Consider the following 17833-nt stretch of genomic DNA (forward strand, 5'->3'; position numbering starts at 1 on the left):
CTTACATTGGTAGAAATCTTTATAATTGATAAAAAAATGAAGTTATAATTTTGCATTGGTACAGAATTTATAGATTGATGCATATTTAAGTTTTTCCTTGGTATAAATTTCTATATTTACACAAAAATTGAAATTAATATAGTTATTCTTAGATAGGCATTGTGCCTATGCAACTCACTTAAGAATATAAAGCTTAGCTTCCCATCTGGGCCTGAGCACTGAGCAGATCCCAGGCAGCTGCTCTGCACCCAATCTCACAAAACCCAAAGGAAGCAGGCCTCCCTGGAGGTCTAACCTGGGCAGCATTTTAGGTAAGGAGACAGCAACACCCGCCCCAGGGAGTAACTGGGACCCACTAGGACCCAAGAATTCACTCCTGGCCCAGAGCACTGGTTCCTTCCGGTCTGGGTCTGAGCACTGAGCAGATCTTGGGCCCCAGTTCTAACCCTAGTAGCAACACCCACCCCACACAGTTCTGAAACAACCAAGATAACAGGAAAGACAGGCTCCAGTAAAAGACAGTACAGGTAGCACTAAGGTGACCCAGATGGCGAAAGGCAAGTGCAAGAACATAAGCATCAGCAACCCAGGGTACTTGACATCATTAGAACCTAGTTTTCCCACACTAGAAAGTCTTGAATTCCCCATATTACCAGGAAAGCAAGATTCAGATTTAAAATCATTTCTAATGATGATGATAGAGGACTTTAAGAAGGACATAAATAACATTCTCAAAGAATTTGAGGAGAACACAGGTAAACAGATAGAAGCCCTTAAAGAGGAAACACAAAAATCTCTTAAAGAGTTACAAGAGAACACAACCAAACAGGTGAAGGAATTGAACAAATCCATCCAGGACATAAAAATGGAAGTAGAAACAATAAAGAAATCACAAAGGGAGACTACCCTGGAGATAGAAAACCTAGGAAAGAGATCAGGAGTCATAGACTCAAACATCACCAACAGAATATAAGAGATAAAAGAGAGAATCTCAGGTGCAGAGGATACCATAGAAAATATTGACACAACTGTCAAAGAAAATGTAAAATGCAAAAAGTTCTTAACACAAAACATCCAGGAAATCCAGGACACAATGAGAAGACCAAACCTATGGAAAATAGGTATAGATGAGAGTGAAGATTCCCAACTCAAAGGGCCAATAAATATCTTCAACAAAATTATAGAAGAAAACTTCCCTAACCTAAAGAATGAGAAGCCCATAAACATACAAGAAGCCTACAGAACACCAAACAGATTAGACCAGAAAAGAAATATCTTCCCGTAACATAACAATCAAAACACCAAATGCACAAAACAAAGAAAGAATATTAGAAGCAGTAAGGGAAAAAGGCCAAGTAACATATAAAGGCAGACCTATAAGAATTACACCAGACTTCTCACCAGAGACTATAAAAGCCAGAAGAGCCTGGACTGACATCATACAGACCGTAAGAGAACACAAATGCCAGCCCAGGCTACTATATCCAGCAAAACTCTCAATTACCATAGATGGAGAAACCAAGATATTCCATGACAAAACCAAATTTACACGATATCTTTCCACATACCCGGCATTACAAAGGATATTAGCAGGAAAGCTCCAATACAAGGAGAGAAATTATACCCTAGACAGAGCAAGAAAGTAATCCTCTTCCAACAAATCCAGAAGAAGATAGCCACACAAAGATAATTCCACCTCTAATAACAAAAATAACAGGAAGCAATAATTACTGTTCCTTAATATCTCTTAACACCAATGGACTCAATTCCCCAATAAAAAGACATAGGCTAATGGACTGGATACATAAACAGGACACAGCAGTTTGCTGCATACAGGAAACCCACCTCAGTGACAAAGACAGATACTACCTTAGAGTAAAAGGCTGGAAAACAATTTTTCAAGCAAATGGTCCTAAGAAACAAGCTGGAGTGGCCATTCTAAAACCTCCAGCCCAGGAACACAAAGGGAGGGACTTATGGCTCCACCTGTATAGGTAGTTGAGGATGGCCTTGTCAGGCATCAGTGGAAGCGGAGGGCCTTGGTACCCAATAGTTTGGATTCCCTAGTGTTGAGAATTTGAGAGCAGGGAGGCGGGAATGGGAGGATGGTGGGAGCACACGCTTATAGAAACTCCCAGAATTATATGGATTAGATATGACAGAGACAGGCCACCAGAAGACTAGATTCCAGAATTCAAACAAAAAATATCTTGATACTAAAATTTGTTTTGAGAATTGTATATTGCAGAATACACAGCCTTGGTGTATCTACTCATCAAGCAAGCTGAGCAGGCCTGCTCAAACCTCTGATGTCCTGGAATCTCAGCTGAATGCACTGAAGACACAGATGTCAGAGGCTTCTCAATTTACTCTTCCCCCACCCCTCCTCTAATATCTCAACACCTGTAATCAGCTTGAAGAAGTTAAGGAAGAGTCAGAACCCCTATTCCCTGTGCTTGGGGACTGAGATGGTTAATATTGGGCTGTCTTTCTAGGGAAAAGTAGTGGTTTTGTTGGAACAGGGAGAAATAGCTAGGATTTATTGCATAGCCATGGCGTATTGGTAGAAATCTGTATAATTGTTATTAAGCTGAAGTTATAATTTTTTAAATGGTACAAAATTTACTTTGATTTCAAATTTAAGGTTTTCATTAGTATGAGTTTTCTTACTGATATAGAAGTGAGATTAATATTGTTACTCTCATAGGCATTGTGCCTATATAACACATTTAGGAATACAAGGCTTAGGCCCAGTCCTTCTTTAACTTTTTTTTTAAAACTAATTTGAGATGGTTAGCTTGTGAGTTAAGGGCCTATAACAAATTCATGGCTCTGAGTTTATGGTTAGGGTGTTTTCTATATTTTATTTAGAAATAGCTGAGTGGAGTAGTAACAGACAACAGTCCAGATTGCCTTACATGGACAGTTGGTTTTCAAAACGTCAGAAATCCACAGAATTGACATTACAAACATTTCTGCATTAAGATTCATCTTGATTAGAGACATATCTGCTCCTTACAGCTTCCTGTCTTGAATTCTAAGAAGAAATTGAGCGTCTTTGGAGTTACTCCAGTTGTGGTGAGACAGCCACTAAGCAAGAATTGCCTCTTTTCATCTACAGACAAATTACGGTCCAGAAAAGGACACACTTGTGGAATAGTTGACTGATTATATCTGCCAAGACAGAGTAATCAGCCCTTAATAATTCTGTATCACTAGGTCTGTCAGATGATCCTGGGCCAGAAGGCTGAAGATCAGATGCTCTAACGTTTTGTAGTATAGGGACTGTCCAGGTGTTCAGCGGTCTCTATAAATTGGCTAAGTTTTAGAAGCTTTGTTTGTGCTTCCCATAATTTCAGTTAATTCAGTCGTTCTGGATTTTTGACAGGGTTGAAGACTTATAGTCTCATAGCCAATCCTGGCTATTTACTTTGAGAGAAAAGACTTGAGAGAATGGTTTTCAGCTGACATTCATTCTAAAGCCAAGAAAAATGCCAGGTTCAAAACTAAGTCTTTTAGTTAGGAGAGATGACAGAGGTTCTGGTTGGTCAACAAATGATGGACTGGGTATTAGGTCTATCTTGTACCTTACTGATTACTATACCAAATTGGTATAGTTATGCTCTAATTGTATTTTGAGAGAAAAGTTTTATCTTAACAGGAAGGGTGATATGTAGGAGCTATGGTGGGAGGAGTAAGGAGAGGAAGAGGAGGAGTAAGGAGAAGAGGAGGAGCTAGGAGATGAGAGAGAGAGAGGGAGAGAGAGAGAGAGAGAGAGAGAGAGAGAGAGAGTGTTAGGTGAACATGGAGGCGGATGTTCGTGTGTCTCTGCCAGTCAAAGATAGTTGGTATATCTAGGTTGGATATTGGGTTACACTTCTGATTGTATGAGCATCTTTTATTGAGCATTACCAAACTTACAAAGCCTTTGATTAACATTTAAAAAAATTAAAATTAAAAAAATCACAAAAAAGAATATAAGGCTTAGATCCAGTCCTTCTAACTGTTTAGAAGTTGTAATAGTCCTTACAAACTATTTAGGATAAGTAATACAAATTAAGGGTCAGATTAGTAAGATTATGGTTATTCTAGATTCTGATTTACTTATAATAAGGTGTTTTCAATTTACTCAAATAGAAATAACAGTAGTAGTCAAGGTTTAACAGTTCAGAATATATATTTTTTTTTCTTCTACAACATCAGAAATGTCAGAATCTGACACTTAATTGTTTCATTATTATTAGAAATTTTGACTAGAGATATGTCTGCTCCTGACAGTACCACCTTCATGCTTCAAAGAAGAAACTGAGCATCAAAACCTTCACATAGAGTTGCTCCAATAACAGCAAGGTAGCCACTGGACAAAAATTGCCTTATTCATCTGCAGACAAAATACTGTCCAAAAATGTAGTGGGAGATATTTAAATCTCCAACCCCATTAGGACTGGTCAATGAAAACACAACTCAGTAATTATGAGTATATTCTGTAAGCCTAGATTGGGCAGATACCCCTACACTACTCTGTTTCCCAGCTATGAGACCCTTATAACTTGAGGATTTTCCAGACCCTGCATCTGTCCTTCTACCTCCTGCTTCCCAGTCATCCTCTCCTTCGTCATCTTCCTTCTCCATTGTGTTCCTCCAGTCCTCCTCCAGTCGTCCTCCCTCTCACTCTTCTCTCCCCAGCCTTTATTTCTCCACCCCCCCTTCCTCTGCCCAATCACTGGCTCTAGCCTTTATTTTACAAATTAAGATGGGCAGAAGGTTCACTAGAATTCACCTGTGTAATGACTCACACCTCCTCTGCAGTCCTTCACAGGAAATGGGAATTAGTATCAAAATACAAGACTGGGGCTATCCACAACACAAAGAGGACAAACAGATATGAGATAGCCAACTGCTAAGTTCTGCCAAGACAGGGTACGCTAGTCCTTCATATTCCTGCTTCATTTCAAGATCTGTCTGATGGTTCTGGGCCAGAAAACCAAAGACAGATGCTCCAATATTATAAGAATTCAGGGGCTATCCAGGTAGTCAGCTATCTCTACAATTTGTTTAAGTTTTTGGAAGCTATGTTTTTGTGCTTCCTATATATTCAGGTTATATTTGTTTCATACTCGGATTTCTGACAGGGTTAAAAACTAGTTATAGTCTCAATCAAACTCAAGTCATTTAGCATTGAGGAAGATGATATAGATTTGAAAGGATGGTTTTCAGATGGTAATGCAAGCTAAAATCAGAACATAATTCAGGTACAGAATTGTAAGCTCTTTAAGTTATGCTAAATGGCGGAATACTTTATCTAATTGACAAATATGATGGACTAGATGTTAATTGTATATCATACTCTGTAATTTACATAATTGTCATGGTTGTGCTCATTTTATGTCTGAGAGAAAGGAGCCTTTAAAAGTGGACAAAAGGGGGTAATTGAAGTAGATTTAGCCTAATGCTGCTTGTGTTATGATGTTAATTTTGGTCCCCAAAACTGCTTACACGAGTGTCTGCACAGAAGACACTGAGGGACTCTGCCCCTAGTTGGCTCCAATTAGTACATAAAGATGCAAGCAACCAATGACTGTGCAGGATAGACAGAGATGGGATTTCTATGATTCCCAGGCTTGGGACAGAGAGGAGAGGAAGAAGAGAACCACCATGAGAGGGGTGTAGGATGGACCAGCCATGTAAGAATTTGTGTAGGTGACTCCAGTAGTCACTTCCCAGATTGGGTCTAGGGTAACAGAGATGAAATAGAGATTTTAAAAATTGTTAACTTCAGAATACTGAAGGGATGTGTTTGCTAGCCGTGTGAAGGGTTAGAAGTACCCAGCTTTTGGCTGCTGGCATTCTTATTTACCAATTGGAGCCAACTGGGGGCAAGGTCCCTCAGTATCTTACATGCAGACACTCATGTAAGCAGTTTGGGGACCAAACTTAACATAACACAAGCAGCATTAGGCCAAACCCACTTCAATTCTTTGTGAATTACATATCAAGGCAGCCAAATCCTACTTATCTTCCTGCCTCTCCATATCCTCCCTTTGCCCTTTCAACCTCCCCCTCCAAAAAAAAAAAAAAAAACAACAATACAACAAAAATCTCTCCATGGAAGCTGCAATGTGTCACAGTGTACCACACAGTAAGTATATCCTTTTATCCACACAGCTTTACTTGCAAAACAAACAAAAAATGTTCATCACAGTGAGTCATTGGTCTGGTTCAAGTCCTCTGGCTTCTGCTCCTCAACAATACTGGATCCAGCTGGACTCCTATCCTGTTGTTGCCCTGTGTCATGGAAATCCTGCAGTTCCAGCACCTTAACCTGCTCAAGCAGTTCATAGATGGGGTAGATGTTGGGGTGGGCTGACTCAAAGCCCTGGATCTAGGCCTGGGTAGTAGGTGAGTTGGGCTGCCCACCTGCTCTTTTGGACCCATACACCAGGGCCAGCTCTCCTCCTTTGCATAGAGGAGGGGCAGGGACAGCACTATCATCTGAAGCAGCCCATACCAGAGACTTCTGCATGGCCTTTTGTGATAACATGGACCATGGGCATCGACACAGACCCCTGCTGCTATAGGGCCACAGACACAGATGTGCCCCTCAACAACAGCACAGGCCAGGACTTCATCATGGCTGCAGGTGACAGTGAAGGCCACTCATATCAGGTTGTTCCTCACCACCCTTGCATCTCCAGTTCTTCCCCTCCTCATAGTGCACAAACCATTCAGCTTCTCTGTCTCTCCCATCTCTCTATCACATACTTGTTATTGTAGTGGTACCTGCATGCTCCATGTCAACAATGGCATCTTCTTTTAAAAGGTAGGATGCTTAAATGTTTGTCCAACCCAAAGATACCAAAAGAAATAAATACCTGGTTAAAGTCAAGCACAGCACAGTAAAACTGTAATTCAACATAGAGTCACCCAGTCTCATGGTGGAACTGCCCCACCACTAACTAAAGAAATCAGCAGATAGGCCAATGAAGAGAGGTAAACACATAGGAACATGTCAGTCAGCTGTGGTCTCCACTCTGCAAGCCCTGCTCTTCTTCCTGGGGTAGGATGTAGCTCTGTGAGTCACAGTGACTCATGAAGTGGTCTGCTTTCTCAAAGAATGAAGGCACAGCCCCACTGACATTTGCATTTGGTACTGACAGTGTAATTCACCATTTTCCAAGAAGCAAGAACAGCAATCATCTTTGTGTCCAGTGCCCCTTCTCTTCATAGCACACAAAGTTCCTTCTATTCCTCTTCCATCTCTCCACAGCCTACTTACTCACTTCCCGCCATGGTATTGTCACTGTGTTTCCTGCTAGACCTTTTAGTAAAATATTTTAATAAGCTTGGAGGAGAATAGTGATGAAGGAAACTGAGATAAAAAACAAGGTACAGCTTAGTCAGTTACTTGCTAACTCAAGTTGTCCTAACAAAGGGCCACAAATAACAGGGATGCATTATTTCTGAAGCTCGAAGTCCAGAATCATTAGAGTGTCAGTAGAGCCATGCTCTCAGAGGATTACACATTCTAACACCTCAGGAGTTGCTTGGCCTGGGATAGCAGCATTCCAATCTCTGCCCCTGACTTTATGTGACATTCAATTCATGTTCCTCAAACTGAGGATGGTATTGTTTCAGTATCCCTACTATTCAACATTTAAGACCAAATCCACACTGTGCTTCTCCCATAAATCTCTCCCCATGGTGGACTTCACTGATTTCTGAAGACAGTAGAGCTAAAGAGACACATCTCTGTAGAGACTTATGAAGTGGAAAACTCTGGTTACTTTGGAGACTCAGTTGCATCATGTGATGTTTTTCTGGAAACTGTCTTATGAGAGGATATTTTGCTGAAGCAGACACATGGGAGGGTGTTTTGCTGAGAACAGACATGTGGTGTTTTCTTGGAAGCAGCCCAGAAAAAAAGGCATGTGGTATTTTGCTACAGCAGATACTTGAGAAAACCTGTGATGTTTGGGAAAGGTATAAATATGACCCAATGACAGTGAATAATACTGCACGGTATTGGTTCACCTTGCCACTCTTTGCTAACCCTTGTTTGATGTGATTAATAGAGAGAAATGCCACCAAAGAACTTCTGGTGGTGTTCTGGCAGCTTCTTGCTGCCTCTGTGGACTCAGACCTGTTGACAGAACCTTGCAGTTTCTTCTGGATAGAATTGCCATTGCTGATTTCTGAATGGTCTCTGTGAGTGGATCGAGCTGCCGATGTTGATTAGTGTTAACTGAAATGCTGATACCCTTGTTAAAAGTAGGTTTTGAAAAATACAAGCCTACAGATTTATTTACATCTGAGCATGTTGGAACCTAGTTGAAAATTCAAGTCTCCAGTCATCATTTCAGTGGGTTTTCTGTTATGAGACAAAAGACAAGCAGATCCCTTCTGTGGCATGAACTGGCTAGGTGATCACCAATCCACCTTCTCTTTCTTGGACGCAGTATTTTCCAGTTTCCATTACAGTTGCCATGTGACTGGGTCCTGACACTACAATGTGAGAAGAACTCAGGGGTCACATTTCCAGACCTAGATGTACAATCAATCCCCAGCTTGAATTTCCATTTAGTATACAACATAGGAAAATTTAACATTGTGGTTCTAAGTCCCCTAGTATTCATACAGTTCCAGGTTCAATCCCTAGCACCACACACAAAGACAAAAAAAAAAGTTAACATAGGGTTTTGCTGGCTTTGATAAGAAGTTAGGACAAGCTTTCTCTGTTCCCCTAGATCCAATCCCTCAATCTCATCACAAGTGCTGCACTAGATCACCAACTGCATATCTCCTGTGGATCCCACAGACCATCTACTCCTATCCCCCTCTTCACAGTATTCCAGCCCCCAACTCCAGCAGGCACTCCCTAGTAACCCAAAGACTGTCCAGGGCAACAAGTAGTCTGAAGGCAGAACCATACTTCTCCTACTGTTCCTAAGATCCACTCCCCCTAGTCTCATCCTAAGCTCTGTATCAGAAAACATGCTGGTCTCCCTCTCCTCTCTGACCCTATCTGTAACGGATCACAAAGACCTCCTTCAACCTTCCTTTCCCCAACTGATCCCAGTATCCCAGCCTCCAACACCAACAGACATTCCCTGTGATCACACCAGCTGAGCCAGCAAAGGAAACAGGCAACACACAGCCACCACACTCCAAAAGTACAGATAGGAAACAGAAATCAAGAAGCAAGACATCTACCCAAAAAAGACAAATCCAGAAAGGAATCAGCACGTAGACATATAAACATCTGAAAGTCAGATACCTAGACACCATCGTAAAAACACAATAACAGCCAGAGCAATGTGTCTCCACTAGATCCCAGCTACCCTACAACTGCAGGCCCTGAATAGTCTAACATAGCTGAAGCGCAAAAGAAAGACCTTAAAACCAACTAAATGAAGATGGTAGAGGTCCTTAAAGAGGAATTGAATGAATCTCTTGAAGAAATCCAGAAAAACACAAACAAACATTAAAAAAAAGAGGGAATGAATAAATTCAAGAAAACACAAACAAACAGTTGGAAGAAACAACTGAAAATGAAATTAGAGTTAATAAATAAAATGCAAACTGAGATAATTCTGAAAATGTAAAACTTAGGAATTCATAAAGGATCTACAACAGCAAGCTCCGTGAACAGAATTCAAGAGACAGAAGAGAGAATCTCATACACTGAAGATAATAGAAGAAATGGTTACAGCAGGGAAAGAAAATGTTAAATAGATAAAAAAAAAACCTCTCCTGGCCCAAAACATCCATGAAATCTGGAACAATATGAAAAGACTAAACGTAAGAATAATAAGGATAGTGGAAGCAGGAGAAGCCCAGCTCAATGGCCCAGAAAGTGTCATCAACAAATTCAGAGAAAAAGATGTCTAACCTCAAGAAGGAGATGGCTATAAAAGTACAAAAAGTATACAGAACACAAATATATTGGAGCAGAAAAGAAAATCCCCTTGCCACTTAATAACCAAAATAGTAGACATACAAAACAAAGAAAGAATATTAAAAGCTACAAAGGAAAAAGGCCAAATAACATATAAAGGCAGACTTCTTAGAATTACATCTGACTTTTCAGTGGAGACTCTAAAAGCCAGAAGGACCTGGACAGATGTGCTGCAGACTCTGAAACCACATATGCCAGCCCAGACTACTATACCCAGCAAAACTTTCAATCACCTGGGGTAGATGGAGAAAATAAGATAGTCTGTGACATGATAAAATCAAATTAAGCAATATCCATCTACAACTCCAGCCCTGCAGAAGGTGATAGAAAGATAGGTGATAGAAGCCTCCAACTAAAGGAGGCTAACTCAACCCATGAAAACACAGAAAAGAAATGATCTCAAACCAGCAAAATCAAAAGAAAACACACACACACACACACACACACACACATTCACACACATAACCAAAATCAACAACAGCAAAATAACAGAAATGAACAAGTATTGGTCATTGATATCTCTCAATATCAGTGGTTCTCAATTCTCTAATAAAAAGACACAGACTAACAGAATGGATGTAAAGACAAGTTTCATCCTTCCACTGCATACAAGAAACAAACTTCAACATCAAAGATAGACATTAACTCAGGGTAAAGGGTTGAAAACAGATTTTAAAAAAAAAGCACCTAAGAACTAAGCTAGGGTAGCAATTTTAATATCTAATAAACTAGACCTTAACTAAATCCAATCTAAAGGGACTAGGATGGATACCAAGTTATCATTAAAGGAAAATCCACCAAGATGACATTTTAATTCTTAACATATATGTCACAAACACAAAGCCACTCAAGTTTTAAAAAGAATCACTACTACAGCTTAAATCACACATGATACACACTAGTAGCAGGAAATTTAAGTTTTCTACTCTCACCAATAGACAGGTCATCCAAATAAAACTAACAGAAAATACTGGTGCTAACAGACATTATATGCCAAATGGACCTAACAATATTTACAGAATATTTCACCCAAACACAAAAGAATATATACCTTCTCAGCACCTCATAGAACTTTCTCCAAAATTTACCAAATATTGGACACAAAGCAAGTCTTAACAGATGCAAGAAAACGGAAATAACTCCCTACATCCTATCAAAACACCATGAATTAAAGCTGGATATCAACGACAGAAACAACAAGAAGCTTAAAAATTCAGGGAAACTTAACTTTTCTCTACTGAATGAAAAACAGGTCAAGACAGAAAGAAAGGAAGAAAGAAAGAAAGAAAGAAAGAAAGAAAGAAAGAAAGAAAGAAAGGAAGGAAGGAAGGAAGGAAGGAAGGAAGGAAGAAATTAAAAGATTTTTTAGAGTTCAGTGAATCCACAGCATACCCAAACTTATGGGACACAATAAAAGCACTGGTAAGAGGAAGGTCCATAGCACTTAGTGCCTATATAAAAAAATAAAAGAAAGATCTCATGCTAGCAACTTAACAGCAGACTTGAAAGCTCTAGAACAAAAAGAAGTATACCCAAAAGGAGTAGACAGAAAGAAATAATCAAACTAAAGACTGAAATAACAAAATAGAAAGAGACAAGAATACAAAGAATTGATGAAACACAGAGTTGATTCTTTGAGAAAATCATGATGAACAAACCCTTATCCAAACTAATGAAAAGATGGAGAGAGAATATCCAAATTAGCCAAGTCAGAAATAAAAAGGGGAATATACAACAGACACCAAGGAAATCCAGAAAATCATAAATATGTACTTTTAAAACTTTAAAACCTGTTTTCCACCATTTGGGGAAATCTAAAAGAAATCGATAATTTTCTCAATAAATACCACTTACTGAAGTTAAATCAAGATCAGATAATTTAAATAACCCTATATATAGTGGGATATTTTTCCCACAAGTTGGGAGGAGCTAAGGTGGGAGGAATAAGGAGAGAAAGAGGAGGAGTAAGGAGAGGAAGAGCAAAGGGAAGAGGAGGAGCTAGGGAAGAGAAGGCGAGAGAGAGGGGGGGGGAACATGGAAGCAGATGTGTGCCTGACTCTAGCAATCAAAGGTAGTTGATATATCTAGGTTGGGTATTGGGCTACACCTCTGATTGTGTGGGCATCTTGTTATTGAGCATTACCAAATATATAAAGACTTTGGATAATCTAAGCATTAGAGTCTCATTCCTACTGGGCCCACATGGATGGCAGGATGGTCTGGACACAGCTCAGCCTTGTGGAGACAGCATGGAAGACATCTCCCATGCTGATGTCTCATGGATGGCAGCCAGTGTCCTGAGCCGAGCAGCTGTGGCATATTCTCAGGCCTAGGCTAGTCAGGAACATGGCAGCTCCATAACTACCAGCCAGATTGGGTGCAGCCATTTTAAAATATCTCCCACTAACCTATAAGCCCTAGGGAAATAAAAGCAGTCATTAAAAGTCTCTCAACCACAAAGAGCTCAGAATCAGATAGTCTTAGCTCAGAATTCTACCAGACTTTCAAAGATGAGTTAATACCAATACTCCTCTAATTATTCCACAAAATAGAAACAGAAAGAACATTGACCAAATCACTTTAGAAGGCTGATCCCTAAACCACATAAAGACTAAACAATAAAGAGAATTATAGACCAATTTCCCTTATGAATATAGGTGCAAAAATACTCAATAAAACACTCTCAAATTGAATTCAAAAACACATCAAAAATATCATCCACTATGATCAAATAGGCTACACTCCAGAGATGCAGGGATGGTTCAATATACAAAAATCAGTAAATGTAATCCACCATATAAACAGACTGAAAGAAAAAAAACCCACATGATCATTTCATTGGCTACAGGAAAGGTTTTTGACAAAACCCAATACCACTTCATGATAAACTTCCCGGAGAGATTAAGGATATTATGCCTAAACAAAGTAAAGACAATCTACAGCAAGCCTATAACCAACATCAAATTCAAGAGAAACTCTAAGCAATTCCACTAAAATCTGGAACAAGGTTGTCCATTCTCTTTATATCTATTCAATATAGTACTTGAAGCTTTAGCTAGAGCAATAAGACAACTGAAGTAGATCAAGGAGGTACAAGGTGGAAAGGAAGAAGTGAAAGTATCATTACTTGAAGCTTATATGATAGAATACATAAATGACCCTAAAAATTCCACCAGGGAACTCCTATGGCTGATAAACACTTCAGTAAAGTGGCTGGATACAAGATAAACTTAAAAAAAAAATTGGTAACTTTCCTGTATACAAATGACAAATGGACTGAGAAAGAAATCAAGGATACAACCCCCTTCACAGTAGCCTCAAAAAGTATAAAAATATCTTGATAACTCTAACCAAGCAAGTGAAAGACTTGTATGATAAAAACCTCAAGTCTTTGAAGAAAGAAATTGAAGATATCAGAAGATGGAAAGATTTCCTCTGCTCATGGATCAGTAGGATTAGCATAGTAAAAATGGCCATCCAATTAAAAGCAATCTACAAACTCAATGCAGTCCCCATCAAAATCCCAATGTAATTCTTTACAGACCTTGAAAGGACAATTCTCAACTTCCTTTGGAAAAACAAACAACAACAACCCAGAATGGCTAAAACAATTCCGAATAATAAAAGAACTGCTGGAGGTATCACTATCACTGATTTCAAGTTATACTACATGAGCTATAGTGATAAAAAAAATCACATGACAATTAGCATAAAAACAAAAATGTTGATCAATTAGATCAAATTGAAAACTCAGACATAAATCTAAACACATGTGGACATCTGTTTTGTTATAAAGAAGCCAGAACTACACACTACAAAATTTCAGCGAATGGTGCTGGTCTAACTGGATGTCTGCATGTAAAAAACAAAATGCAAATAGGTCTATATCTATCAAAAACTCAAGACCAGGTGAATCAAAGACATCAGTATAAAACCAGACACATTGGACCTAATAGAAAATAAAGTAAGGAATAACCTAGAATGCGTTGTCACAGGAGATGACTTTCTGAATGGAACTCTCATAGTATAGATGCTAAGATCAACAATGAATAAATGGGACCTCATGAAACTGTAAAGCTCCTGTAAAACAAAGGACATGATCAATCCAAAAAAGAAAGGGAAAATATCTTTACCAATTCTACATCAATAGGGGACTAATATCCAAAATATTTAAAGAACTCAAGAAACTTCTTACCAAAAGAATACATTTAACTTAAAAATGGGATACAATTCAAATGGCTGAGAAACTCTTAGAGAAATGAAAGAGTGTGGAAGAGGAGGAAGAAGGAGACACCATGAGGAAGTATGGACCATGAGCATATGGCCGTGAGGGCTGGCTGATGAAGCAGGAGCAGTGCAAATGGAATTGATGAAAGTATTTATGAGCATTTGGCAGGGGATGCAGACAAGATAGCTTAGAGGGTTTGTATCTGCGCAGCTGTAGTGCTATAGGGCTTGTTATAAATCTAAAAGTTCTCTGTGTCTTTTATATGGAAAATAGCAGGTTAAGGAATAACTACTGCCATAATGATTTCCTCTATTAATTAATATATACAGAAAATTAGTATTTGCTTTACAGAAATCAATATGGTGAATCCTTAGAAAATTGGGAATCCATCTACCTCAAGACCCAGCTATAGCATTTTGGGGCATATAATCTAAGGACATTCCATCCTACCACAAGGACACTTGCTCAACCATATTCATTATGGCTTTACTCATAATAGCCAGAAACTGGAAACAAACTAGATGTCCCTCAACAGAAGAATGAACAAAGAAAATGTGGTTCATTTACATAACTCAGCTGTTTGAAAAATTATGCCTTTAATTTGAGTATTAAGCACTCAGACGGCAGAGACAAGCTAATGCAGAGCAAGTTCCAAGATAGCCAGTGATGTTGCACAGAAAAAAACTGTCTCAAAAAACTAAAGGTGAGGGCTAGAGAGATGGCTCAGAGGTTAACAGCATTGACTGCTCGTCCAGAGGTCTTGAGTTCAATTCCCAGCAACCACATGATGGCTCACAACCATCTATAATGGGATCTGATGCCCTCTTCTGGTGTGTCTGAAGACAGCTACAGTGTACTCATATACATAAAATAAGTAAATATTTTTAAAAAGTAGGTATCATAAATTTAATACAGAAATACAAACCCCAAAAGGTAAATATGGTATGTATTCAATTATATGTGGGTACTAGGTATCAAGTAAATGATAACATTTATCATTTACAATCTGCAGACCCAGAGAGGTTAGGTAAAGAGGAAGGGTCTGGGGGGGATGCATGGATCTCCCTGGGATGGCGAAATAGAGTACAGTTTACAGGTAGACTGAGGGCAGGTGAGGAAAGGAGTGGGAGGGATGAGGTGGGGAGCATTTGGAGGACAGAGTGAAACCTAGCACAGTGGAAGCTTCCTGGAATCCATGATGGTGAGCTTAAGGCAGACTCCCAGTAATGGGGAATGGCTGGCCATCCCTTATAGCCAGATAAGGCTTCCAATGGTAGAACTGGGTTGCTAGCCAAGGAAGTCTCATGGAAATTCCCAGACAACCAAGGTGATGCTCAGACAGAAGATTGCCCTCTACAAATTGACAGTTGGTCTCCATTCTTAAGGACAACATTCACACAACCCATTGAGCATGGAAAAGTTGAGCTGGTGCCTCTGTAGAGCCTTCACCCTAAGTTCTAATCTCTTTCATTCAGAAAGGTAGGCTACCAACAAAGAAACATGGACACCAATCAAGCCACAAAAACCTTAATGTACAATCTGTCCTGTCTGCATTATATGCTGGGGTAATGGTGACACAGAACTTGTGGGAGTAGTCTTCTGATCTGATCTAAGGCCTACTCCATGAGAAGAAACCCATACCCAACCCTGCGTGAGGCACCAAGATCCAGAAAGACTAGATAGCCCAGAGACCTAGAGTAAATCCAAACACTACTAGTCTGAAAAATATATATCAATAAAATGACTCCTAATGATATTCTGCTACACTTACAGATCAGTGCCTTATCCTGACATCATCAGAGAAGCTTCCTCCAGCAGCAGATGGGAACAAATGCAGAGACCCACAGCCAGACATTATGTGGAGAGAGAGTCTTAACTGGCAGTCTCCATCAAATTCCTCCCCTCGGAGCTCAGGAAACCCCCATAGAAAAGGAGGCAGAAAGAGTGTAAGAGTTAAGAGAGATGGGGGAACACCAAGAGAACATGGCTCTCTGAACCAACTAACCAAGGTTTATATGAGCTCACAGAGACTGAAGCAAGCACAGGGCCTACATAGGTCTATACTAAGTCCTCTGTGTATATATTATAGCTATTAGCTTAGTGTTTTATGGGACTCCTGACTATAAGAACAAGTGCATCTCTGACTCTTTTACCTGATCTTGGGAGTCTTTTCCTTCTGTTGGGTTGCCTTGTTCAACTTCAATATGATGGATTCACTTCATCTTACTGAGTTTTATTCTGTTATGTTTGGTTGTTATCTCTTACAAATCTGTTCTTTTCTAATGAGAGAAAGAAAAGGAGTGGATTCAAAGGGGAATCAAGGAGAGGAGGAGCTGGGAAGAACAGGGGGAGGGGAAACTGTAGTTAGGATATATTGCATGAGAAAAAATAACCTATTTCCTTTTTTAAATTTTTTTATTAGATATTTTCTTTATTTACATTTCAAATGTCATCCCCTTTCCCGGTCCCTGCCCCCATAATTCTCTATCCCATCCCCCTCACCCCGCTTCTACGAGGGTGCTCCACCCACCCACTCCTGCCTCCTTGCCCTCAAATTCCCCTACACTGGGGTCTCTTCACAGGACCAAGGGGCCTCTCATTGATGCCCGACAAGGCCATCCTCTGCTACATATGTGGCTTGAGCCATGGGTCCCTCCATGTGTAGTCTTCCGTTGGTGGTTTAGTGCCTGGGATCTCTGGGGGGTCTGGCTGGTTGATATTGTTGTTCTTCCTATGGGGCTGCAAACCCCTTCAGCTCCTTCAGTCCTTTCCCTAACTCCTACATTGGGGACCCTGTACTTAGTCCAAAGGTTGGCTGTGAGCATTCGCCTCTGTATTGGTCAGGTTCTGGCAAAGCCTCTCAGGAGACAGCTATATCAGGCTCCTGTCAGCATGTACTTCTTGGCATCCACAGTAATGTCTGAGTTTGGATGGATCCCCAGGTGGGGCAGTCTCTGGATGGTCTTTCCTTCAGTCTCTGCTCTACACTTTGTCTCTGTATTTGCTCCCATGAGTATTTTGTTCCCCCTTCTAAAAAGAACCAAAGCACCCACACTTTGCTTTTCCTTCTTTATGAGCTTCATGTGGTCTGTGAATTGTATCTTAGGTACTCTGAGATTTTGGGTTAATATCCACTTATCAGTGAGTGACTGCCATATGTATTCTATTGTGACTGGGTTACCTCACTCAGGATATTTTCTAGTTCCATCCAATTGCCTAAGAATTTCATGAAGTCATTTTTAATAGCTGAGTAGTACTCCATTGTGTAAATGTACCACATTTTCTGTATCTATTTCTCTGTTGAAGGACATCTGGGTTCTTTCCAGTTTATTATTAATAAGGCTGCTATGGATGTAGTGGAGCATGTGTCCCTGTTATATATTGGAACATCTTTTGAGTATATGCCCCTAAGTGGTATAGTTGGGTCCTCAGGTAGTACTATATCCAATTTTCTGAGGAACTGCCAGACTGATTTCCAGAGTGGTTGTACCAACTTGCAATCTCACCAGCAATGGAGGAGTGTTCCTCTTTCTCCACATCCTTGCCAGCATCTGTTGTCACTTGTGTTTTTTATCTTAGCTGTTCTGACTGGTATGAGGTGGAATCTCATGGTTGTTTTGATTTGCATTTCTCTGATGACTAAGGATGTT

Source organism: Grammomys surdaster, unplaced genomic scaffold (assembly GCF_004785775.1).
Source record: "Grammomys surdaster isolate TR1022 unplaced genomic scaffold, NIH_TR_1.0 141, whole genome shotgun sequence".
NCBI classification, from domain to species: domain Eukaryota; kingdom Metazoa; phylum Chordata; class Mammalia; order Rodentia; family Muridae; genus Grammomys; species Grammomys surdaster.